The sequence below is a fragment of the Corylus avellana genome, chromosome ca2, assembly GCF_901000735.1.
Source record: "Corylus avellana chromosome ca2, CavTom2PMs-1.0".
NCBI classification, from domain to species: Eukaryota; Viridiplantae; Streptophyta; class Magnoliopsida; order Fagales; family Betulaceae; genus Corylus; species Corylus avellana.
The window spans coordinates 45,795,156-45,805,499 of record NC_081542.1 but is presented as its reverse complement, the minus strand read 5'-3'; the positions used below and the strand labels follow the sequence as shown (position 1 = coordinate 45,805,499).

Here is a 10,344-nt window from a genome sequence, read left to right as displayed (position 1 = left end):
GAGAGTGGATGCTAAAGATATATCATTAGCGTCCACTTTTGTGGATGCTGTTGAGCTTTTAGTTTAATTTGTTTTTTATTTTTTTATTTTTTTACAAGACCATTAGCGTCCACTTTAATGCTCAATTATTAGCGTTCACTATGGGAGTGGACGCTAATGATATATCATCAGCGTCCACTTTTTTGGACGCTATTGAGCTTTTAGTTTAATTTCTTTTTTATTTTTTTTTTATCTTTTTTGTAAGAGCTTTAGCGTCAACTTTGTGGACGCTAATGCTCCATCATCAGCGTCCACTTTCTATTGAGGACAATTAATTTTTTTTTATTTATATATTTGACTATTAGTGTCCACTACGGGTGGACGCTGATACTAAATTATCAGCGTCGACTAAGAGTGGACGCTAATAGTCATACTGTCGCCCCTAATAATTTTTCCGCCTCTGGTATAATTCCCGCAAGTATATTAGCGTCGACTTATTAGCGTCCACTGTAAAGTGGATGCTAATATTTATCTTTTGGGTCGACTATTAACGTCCACTTCGAAGCTGACGCTAATTTGGGTGACTTTCAAAAGTCGATGCTAATAGGTAAGCATTAGCGTCGACTTCACAGTCGCCCCTAATAAGTCGCCCTTGATGAGTAGATTTCTTGTAGTGGGCCTATTGGGTCTTTTAAAGTTAATTTTGATGTTGCAATCCATCCTCGTTTTAGAGTGGCCTTGGTTGTCCTTAGTAACCATGAAGGCTAGATTGTGGCAGCCCCGCTCTTAGGCCGCCGCCCTTGAATGCCTCCTTTGGTGAAGCCTTTGCTGCCCTCTTTGGTACTTGACTGGCTTTGATTCGTGGCAGCTCTTCCGTCTTGCTTGAAGGTGATTCATTTCTCACCATTTTAGCTCTTAATTAACAAAGGCCACCTCTTCTCGGACTGGCCGTGTGCTCCAATCATTGTTGACTGCCAACAACAGCTCTTTTCCTTTTCTTTTTAAATTGCATTTAAAGTCTATGGATGTTACAATTTTTTTACAAAAATTCTCATATTTAGTGATGTGTGAACAATGGCTCGTTCAAAGAAAACGATCTTATGTTGTGTCCTTTTGTGATAGAAATGACACCTCTCGAAGAGGTGTCGTTTAAATCGTGAATGACACCCTTTAGAGGTGTCGTTCTACCATTGAAACGATGTCACCCACATGGAGGACGTCGTTTCAACAGTACCACGTCGTCAAAACATTGACGACGTGGAACTGTTGATCATGACATGACATCAACTTTTCGTAAATGTTGTGTCATTGTCCACACGACGTCACCCATGTAGGTCACGCCGTGTGAACAGAGACACGTCGTCATCCTATTGACGACATGCAACTATTCAAACGACAGCACTCACCTAGCGCATGTCGTTTGAAAAGTATCCACACATCACCCCACTATGTAGTGACATGCAGTTACTGTTTAAACAGGGCGACGTTGTTTCAGCAGTGACACACGTCACTGGTAATAGGGTGCATGGGGATACGTGCGCTAGACTTGCACCCTTTGAATAAATTCGTGCACCTAACTCATCTCATAAAACCGGTTCAGTAAGAGAGGGTTGCCAATTCCTTATAAACATGCCAAAGATCCTGTCCACACGTAATGTGGGATTATTCCTCAACACACTCTCTCACGTGCAGGCCAGTATTTTTCTGAGTGCTTGTCATAGGGTACGTAGTGTGGGCCCCATTCATCTTGTGGTAGGCTCTGATACCATATTAAACTACCAGTTATCCCAAAAGCTTAAACTTGTAGGAAAAAGTAAATTTAATCATTAAATCATTGCTTTAACACTCCCACTTTCGTGTGGGCTTAAAATGAATAATCCTACATTACCTGTGGACAAGATATTGGTCATGTTTATAAGAAATGAGTAACTTTCTCTTATTGAACCCGTTTTATGAGATGCGTTAGTCCCACGAATTTCTTCATGGTATCAAAGCCAAAAGATCTAGGCTCGAACCTTGACTCTGTCAATTCACCACCTATTTAAATTAAATATTTCACGTGTTGGACCTCACCTATTAAAAGGGAGTTTGGTTTGGGGTTCTCTATCCTCAATGCCGAGGAATAAGAGTTACCTACGCATTGGTTTATGTCTGTTTGGCACAAATTTTGAAAATTGGTCATAGGTTAGTGGGTTTTGTATGAGTCTAAAATGTAATACGTCATCTTTGACGCTTGTAACCTCGTAACTTCGGCTATAGTTGCTTCAGCGCTTTGCTCTGTATTGTTTGAATTTTATGCTCATTTATTGATGAATGAGATTGAACTGTTTCAAAAAAAAAAAAAAAAAAAGGAGTTTGAGCCTACACGTGAGGGGGAGTGTTAAAGTAATGATTGAGTAATTAAATTTACCTCTTCCAATAAGCTTAAGCTTTTGGGATAACTAGTAGTTTAACATGCACCCCTTTCACTCTCTGATTTGCCCTCTCTCACCCTGCTCTCTAGCTCTCCGTCTTTAGATTTTAGAAATTAATTGTGGGAATTTTTGTAGTGACAATGATCAAATATTGCCAGTCTACATCACCACCCAATTTCCATATCCTTCATTTTTCTTCCTGAAAAAAATACCCATATCCTTTCATGACAATGCATTTGTATCCTCAGTTGTACAAGTGATAAATCTATTTCAGTACATGGGATGATATTAATATGTGTGAATCATTTTTATTGTTTCTATATTTACTGAAAATAAAACTCATAGTGTCTGAAAATATATTCTGAGCTTTTAAGGAAACTGAATAGTTGACTCGTTATCACAACTGCCACTCTCGGTCATTAAACCAACAAAAGAAATAAGGTTGACTTGAATGATAGAACTCAGAAGCATTATGTTACTCACCATTCATAGTTTTACAAACCAATTTTTACAAATGTAGAGATCAAATAGTTGTACACAAGTTTAACGACCTTCAGGCATGGTGATGGTCAGCTCATTTAAGGAAGCAGGTGGTCCTTTAGAGCCTGAGGAATCCAAACCAGAATTTATGGTTCTGTTGATAAATACTGGCTTGTTAGGAGATGGAACAGTTGCTTCATTTCCAAGCATGAAGACAATTTCAAGCATGGTTGGCCGATCTGTGGCTTGTTCTTGCACACATAAGAGCCTAATTGGAATGCATCTCAGAACTTCATGAGTAGGATATTCTTGACCCAATGATGGATCGACTACATCCATGGCTTTGCCATCCATCCATAGGTCTCATTCCTGCAATAAATTTAAGAGTTTTTATCTTTAGAGTAATTGCCACTTGGGGTGAAGTTCAATCAAATTTAGGAAGGGACTTCCGATGTGATAATAATTGTTTCTCTTGCCACTGATTATCTCTAGTGTCAAGACGCCATAGCTAAAGACATCTGATTTTATAGAATATAACCCTTCCATTGCATACTCTGGAGACATGTATCCACTGCAATTGCAAAAAAAATAAAATTATGGTCGTTTAACATTTGCTTTAGTAGTATTGTAGGTCCATGTGTGAGAGAGAGAGAGACATACTATGTGCCAACAACTTTTCTTGTATTTGCTTCATCTTGATCATCACCAAACATACTAGCCAGCCCAAAATCTGAAATTTTTGGATTTATTGACGCATCCAGTAGAACGTTACTTGCTTTTAGGTCTCTGTGGATGATTTTTAGCCTTGAATCTTGGTGAAGATATAAGACTCCTCGAGCAATTCCAGAAATAATGTCAAATCGCTTTCTCCAATCTAACAATTTCTTTCTTATTTCATCTGACCCAAAACATGAAATTAAGCGTACATCAATAATACATAGTGAAAATGAGTGGTTATAGAAGAGAATGCATACCGAAGATGAAAAAGTCAAGGCTTTGGTTTGGCATGTATTCATAGATTAACATCTTCTCTTCTTTGTGAATGCAACAACCAAAAAGCCTGACAAGATTCCTATGTTGGAGCTTTGCTATCAGCTTAACCTCGTTCTTAAATTCTTCAGTGCCCTGTTTTGAACTTCTTGAGAGTGTTTTCACCGCTATTTCTTGTCCATTGGCTAGTTGACCCTGCAATTATAATGGGGATAAATTCACAAATCATTAGATTTATGAATTTATATGGGTCTCACACAAAATTAATGATAGATTCATCCATTCACTATATGAAGATGGTCGAAAAAAGAAATTTTATTATTTCTTAGTCGAATATGAGTGTGAATTTCGTTTAACTTCATAGCTCTTGCCACGTTAGTGTGTAAGCCTCGATTCCTTCGTAGTTCTATGTGTATCCATAAAATATCTCGTATATCTTCCAAATCTAATTAATAATTTTTTTTAAAAAAAAGAAGGTATGAAAAAGACAAAAGAAAGGGCCTGGATAGACGCTCTAACATTTTTCAACTTGTAGTGAAATAGGAATAGTAATATTGGTAAATATTTAGAATTATTGTGTGCAAGAAACTAACCTTATAGACCGGGCCAAAACCACCTTGTCCAAGCCTTTTAGATCGGGAGAAATTGTCTGTGGCAGCAATTATGGTGCTCATATCGAAAAATTGCACATCTGGTTTTCTTCTAGTTTCATCAAGCTTCGCAGAATCTCAAAGAAAGGATTGTGAACCATTTGTACCATCATCAAATAATGTGCTCCCTGTCCAATTATGAGAGTAAAACAAGATGATTTTTAAAATTATCATTAAATTTGTGATATTTATGTAATGATTTTAAAAGTTATCTATAAATGTGGCCGCTACAGCCTATAAGAGAAGGATAAGGAAGATATTCCTTCTCATAAGTAAAAATTAAAAATAAGAAAAAAAGAAAAATAAGTATAAAAATCTACTTACCTTTTCTCTTCCTCTTTATCAACCAGCTTGCAAAGAGGAGAAGAAGAAATGAAGTAAAAAGTATGGCCACCGCCACAATTGCCAGCCTCCTCTTATTTGCAAAGAACCCCTCTGATTTCTTTACTGTAGAGGTGGGAATTACTTTCCCTGTCATGCAACAATAGACGCACGTTACTAGACAAATAATCATGCATTACTTAATCTTTTTGGTTTTTTTAATTCTATAATTACTAATTTAAGAATTAATTTTATATGTTATTACTATATAATAAAAAAATGGTAGGAAAATTATTGCTCAGTACCTAACTCCAGCGCATCAACACGCACGTACAAGTCTTGGCCCCCTCCTTAAACGTGTGTGTATCTACCAAATCACCATGCCACGTAATGCACCCGTCTTCCTCTTTCACATCCACGCTGGCATAAGCGAAGCAAGAACAATTCTGCAAGCACACTTCTTCACATGCTCCAAAAGTTACACTCACGTTTACTTTTGCCACCGAAGTATCTGGAACCTTCATGCCGACCACCTTCTTGAAACCTTCATTGCTTCGGCAAAGGGATGGATCTCCCCGCTTCCTCGCGCACCCGCCTGACGCATTCCTCTGGAACCCCAGCAGACACGAGCACTTGGAATCATTAGCAGTGTTTATATCACAGTTGCCAAATGCGCCGCACTCACCGTATGTGTCGCACCCATCCGCATAAGGTACTAACCCAAGCATAATCCATTTATACGCTCCCTGCACAAGCACATACCGCTGGATCGGCCCGGACTCGTTTAAGATTGACGTTGCTAGGACTACTTGATCATAGCCCGCATTGAAACTTCAGGTCGTGGTAGTCTCATTCTGGTTGTCCACCAAACTAAAATTGAAGAGTTGACTACCTGCTAAGGTGGGTACGCCGCTCCATCCACCGCTTGTCCATTGACCGGAACGCCACCGTGGAATGTCGCCGTTGTACAAGAACAACTGAGGGGAGCCATTGGTGTGGATCTTGTATGACCAATTCCCGGTTCCCGGGTCATCTTTGGACTTCCAAGATGTTAGGAACCGGTTCAGGCCCGTCTTTCGGTCAATCCCAATTTTCATATTTGGAAGCTGGATGTGTGTTGGATAGTCAAAGCTCTGCCATAGTAGTAGTACCTCCGCTGTTCCATTCTCACTCTTCAAGAGAAGATTTCCTGAATCCTCGAGCTGAGCGAGAGTATTGTTGTTGCGGCTCAGTTTGGAAACATGATTTGTGGACCAGATAGGTGTGGTGCTCCTATTGTTGGCATGGAGTACGAGGTTTCCATGAACATCAATTGAGAGAACTCCAGTCTTGTCTTGAATAGGATTGTCTCTGTTTGCAACCCACACCACCGTATTTCCTGGAGCGCTGTAATACCAAATCCCAACATAACGCTGGGTAGACTCACCGGGAGTAAAGAAACTAAACGCAAAGGTTTTTTCGGTAGACACTAGAACCTCGTGAAGTTTTGGCTAGTGTTCACCACCATCTCTGATGTTTTGGCCGCTAGTTATGGCGTCCAGTGATGATGTGCCAAACCAGAGGAGGAAATGAAGCAACATTTGCAAAAAGAGAAACCGCTTTGCAAAATACATGATCATGTGGAGTGATGGATGCAAGTGTATGATATTCTGATCCATATATATCTATCAAGTGTATGATATCCTGTTTCATATATATCTATATATGTACTATGGTTCGTCTTGAACCCCCTGACGAAGTCTCTTATGAGTCCCATGGGGAATCAAGTATCAACTATAATTTCTGTTGAGTAGAATAGTTATTAAATGCATCTACCTATATAGTAGAAATATATATATTTACATGACAAAGTCATCGGTTTCGTTTATTATAGTAGAAAAAACCCATGGATCCCAATCCAAATGGCAAATAATGCCACAGCCTCTACATGTGTCCTAACACTTCATCGGTATGTTCTTAAATCGTTCTTGCTTTTGTTTCCCAGGATGATTACAACTTGTAACATATTGGTCTACTCGTCGCGTGTTCCTTGCACAACTAGAACCAAAATTTTGTTCATCTCCAAAACTTCTTGAGTAGTACAAACACAAAGTGTTTCTTTAAATTGGGTTAAAAAAAAAAATTCTTACAATTCAATTCATTGAATTGATATATATTTATTCTTAAAATATGTAATTCTCATATCATTTTTTTAATAAAAATATAAACTAAAAATGTGACCTTTGTTCTTTAGATATGCATTTTAAAAGATTTTGTCCTTAATTCACTAAAGATAATTAGTCAAAACATCGACCATATCCAACCCCTTTAATTTTCTTTTGTCCACATTGGCCACCCTTGATGGATTGGTTGGTTTCAAGGTGTCAATGGACGTGCAAAATGGGAAGAAGAAGAGAATGAACAGAATCAAAGACTTGAAGATTTTCTCAGCATCCATGTTTGCACTTTCTTTTCTTTTAGGAGTTGGCCTCCCTCCGTTGATTGGAATAGAAAAGTTGATTTACGTATCGACAGAGTTTGGAGGAAATTTCTGTCATTGTATCGTGTAGACTTTCAATTATGTCATTGTACATGTGGTCCAGCCCACTTGACAATAAAACATGCACCAACATATATGTAGAAGATAAAAATCACACAATCAATTAATCAAACATAAGCGAGCAACACACAATAATTTGCCAAGATGTATTAGAGCTATGGCTATTGATTTATGAGTCGTTGGCCTTGTGTCAAGTAGTGACTTTATTTCCCAAGTCATGGACTAACGTGCATGGCACGCTTCAGAATCTTAGAGCATGTTTAGAATTGTGTTAGGAAGTAGAGCTTTTAAGGTAAAAAAAGAAAAAAGAAAAAAAGTTTCAATTTTAAGTTTTTTTCAATAGTACGTTTTCACCATTTTTAGAGTAAGAAATATTTTTAAATTTTTTTAGAGTAAGAAATACTTGTTCTTAAAAAGGATGTGATTTTTTTTTTTTTTTTTTAAAAAAAAGGATATGATTTAGATATGCATTTTAAAAAACTTTGTCCTTAATTGACTAAAGATAAGTCAAGACATCGACCATATTTATTATAGAATGACTAGTTCAATTTTGTTGTTAACTGTCAGTGTATATCGTCAACTAAGAGAATCTATGCATTTACTTACATTTATTTTCATGAGACCTAGCGAATTCCTTCACATTACTAGTAGTGTGATGTAATGGTAGTGCTAATAAAGTCTTGATGTTTTAACAATTCCGATGCAAAGATTAATTGACACTATCATGTTAGCAAAATGAAATAGTGATGAGATAAAAGTGTGGTTTCTAACAATATTTCAGTTACCACCTTCGCCCTTTGCATTCCATAACATGATCAATCTTCATGGAGAAGAAAACGGGGGTTTTAGAATCAAGGACAAAAATCTTTTCTATTTTAAATGAAATTGATAGTATTAATTCTTAGCTAATATTTAAAGTTTGTGTATCTAACGGTATACGTGAAGTCAATGTTGAAAAATATTACACACTTTCACTCTCACTCCTACTCCCAAATTCCTAAATGTGATACTAAGGCTCTGTTTACTTCGACGTAAAATGGTTTCTAGAAAATGATTTCCACATTTTACGGTTTTTACTTCGATGTAAAATAGTAGTCAACAGAAAATATTTTTCTTTTGGCCGAAAATTCTTCTTTAATTTTCGAAAAATTGTTTATGGTTTTGAAAACCGTAAACCATTTTCCGACTATGAGCATCTCATTCTTAAATCGATGGACCTTGCTAAGACTCGCCCAGAACTTTGCCGTAACTTGACCGGGACTCACCCAAGACTTGCTCGAAACTACGCCAAGACCTGCCCATGACTTGACCTAGGCCGGACCGGGACCTGCCTGAGACTTTATTGGAACTCGCCTGTTACTTGCCCAGGACTTGCCTGAGACTTGATCAGGACTTGCGCAGGACCCGCCTAGGACTTGACAGGGACTTGCCCGGGACGCTGCCGGGACCTACCCGGGACCCTGCTGGGACTTGCTTGAGACCCGCCCGGGACCCCGCCAGGACCTGCCCAGGACTTGACCTGGACCCTGCTGGCACCTGCTCGGGACTTGTCTGGGACCCCGCCGGAACTTGACCAAGACCTGCCCGGGAACTAACCGGGACCAGCCTCGGAGCTGACCAAGACCCGCCAGGGACTTGCTAAGGACCCCGCTCGGGACTTTCCCGGTCAGGTCCCTGTCAAATCCTGTCGGGGTCCCGGGCGAGTCCCGGTCAAGTCTCGGGCGGGTCTCAGGCTGGTCCTAGTCAAGTCCCAGCTAAGGGTGGGCAGATTAATCGGTTACCAATTACCACCCGTCTACTGGTTTTGACTGACCCGATATTAACCGTAACCATTTAACCGATATTCTTATCGATTAAAAATTTTGTACCGAAATTCTTATTGGTCCGGTTTGGTCCGGTTAACCATTTGTTATCCTTTAATCGTTTTAACCGATATGGGGGAAGGCTATTAACAAAGTTAGTCTTGTTCAGTTGGTAAGGCACTAGCACAAGGCTCTTAACCTTCTGGTCATGGGGTCGAGCTGCTACAGTGGCTATTTTTTTCTTTTCTTTTCTCTCTTTTCTTTCCCAGTTGGCCGACAGTCCTACTCACACACTCCCCACTTAGTCATTTCTTTTCTTTTCCCAATTCCCACGCCTTACGCCACATATTTCTTTTCTTTTCTTTCTTTTGTTTTTTTCTCCTCCCACGCAGGGACGCAGTTGTCTTTCACTTACAGATCTTTGTAGTTTCTTCCTCATTTTTCTTTTTCTTTCTTCTCTAGTTTTCCTTCTCACCATAACAGAAGAATGGGTTTCTTCCCCAATTTTTTTTTTCTCTTTCTAGCTCTCACAACATCTGCTCTCACAGTCACAGATCTCTCTTTTAGCATCGAAGATTCAATTCAGGTAAAAGTTTTTGCTTTTTGGTGCTTGGAGGTTAGGGAAGTGGAGAAAAGTGAAAAAAGTGAGATTTAGAACGGGTTAACCGGTTTAACCGTGCACCATTGTAGCCGATAATTTCGGTTAAAATCCTTATCGACCTGGTATCGATTAAGAAACCGTTTAACTGAAAATTTTTGGTTAATAACCGATAAGAGCCAAAACCGAATCGTTTTGACCGATACCCACCCCTAGTCCCGGTGGGGTCCCAGTCAAGTCCCGGGTCCCGGGCGGGTCCCAATCAAATCCCAACGGGGTCCGAGGCAGATCCTAGTCAAGTCCCGGACGGGTCCTGGTCAAGTCTTGGCGGGGTCCCGATCAAGTCCTGGGTCTAGACAAGGTCCTGGGCGGGTCCCGGTCAAGTCCTGGAGGGGTCCCAGGTGGGTCCCAGTTAGGTCCCGTTCAAGTCCCGGTCAAGTCTTGAGCGGGTCCAGGCGGGGTCTTGGGTGGGTTCCGGTCAAGTCAAGAGCAGGTCCCGGGCAGGTCTTGGTCAAGTCTCGGCGGGGTCCCGATCAAGTCCCGGGTCCCGGTCAAGGCCCGTTGGGGTCCC

At 39.9% G+C, this 10,344-nt stretch overlaps 1 pseudogene; it reads right to left on the bottom strand.

Annotated features, from left to right (window-relative positions):
• Nucleotides 1-2,924: 2,924 nt before the first annotated feature.
• Nucleotides 2,925-7,271, bottom strand: LOC132169984 (G-type lectin S-receptor-like serine/threonine-protein kinase At1g11410; annotated as a pseudogene).
• Between the last annotated feature and the right edge of the window lie 3,073 nt (nucleotides 7,272-10,344).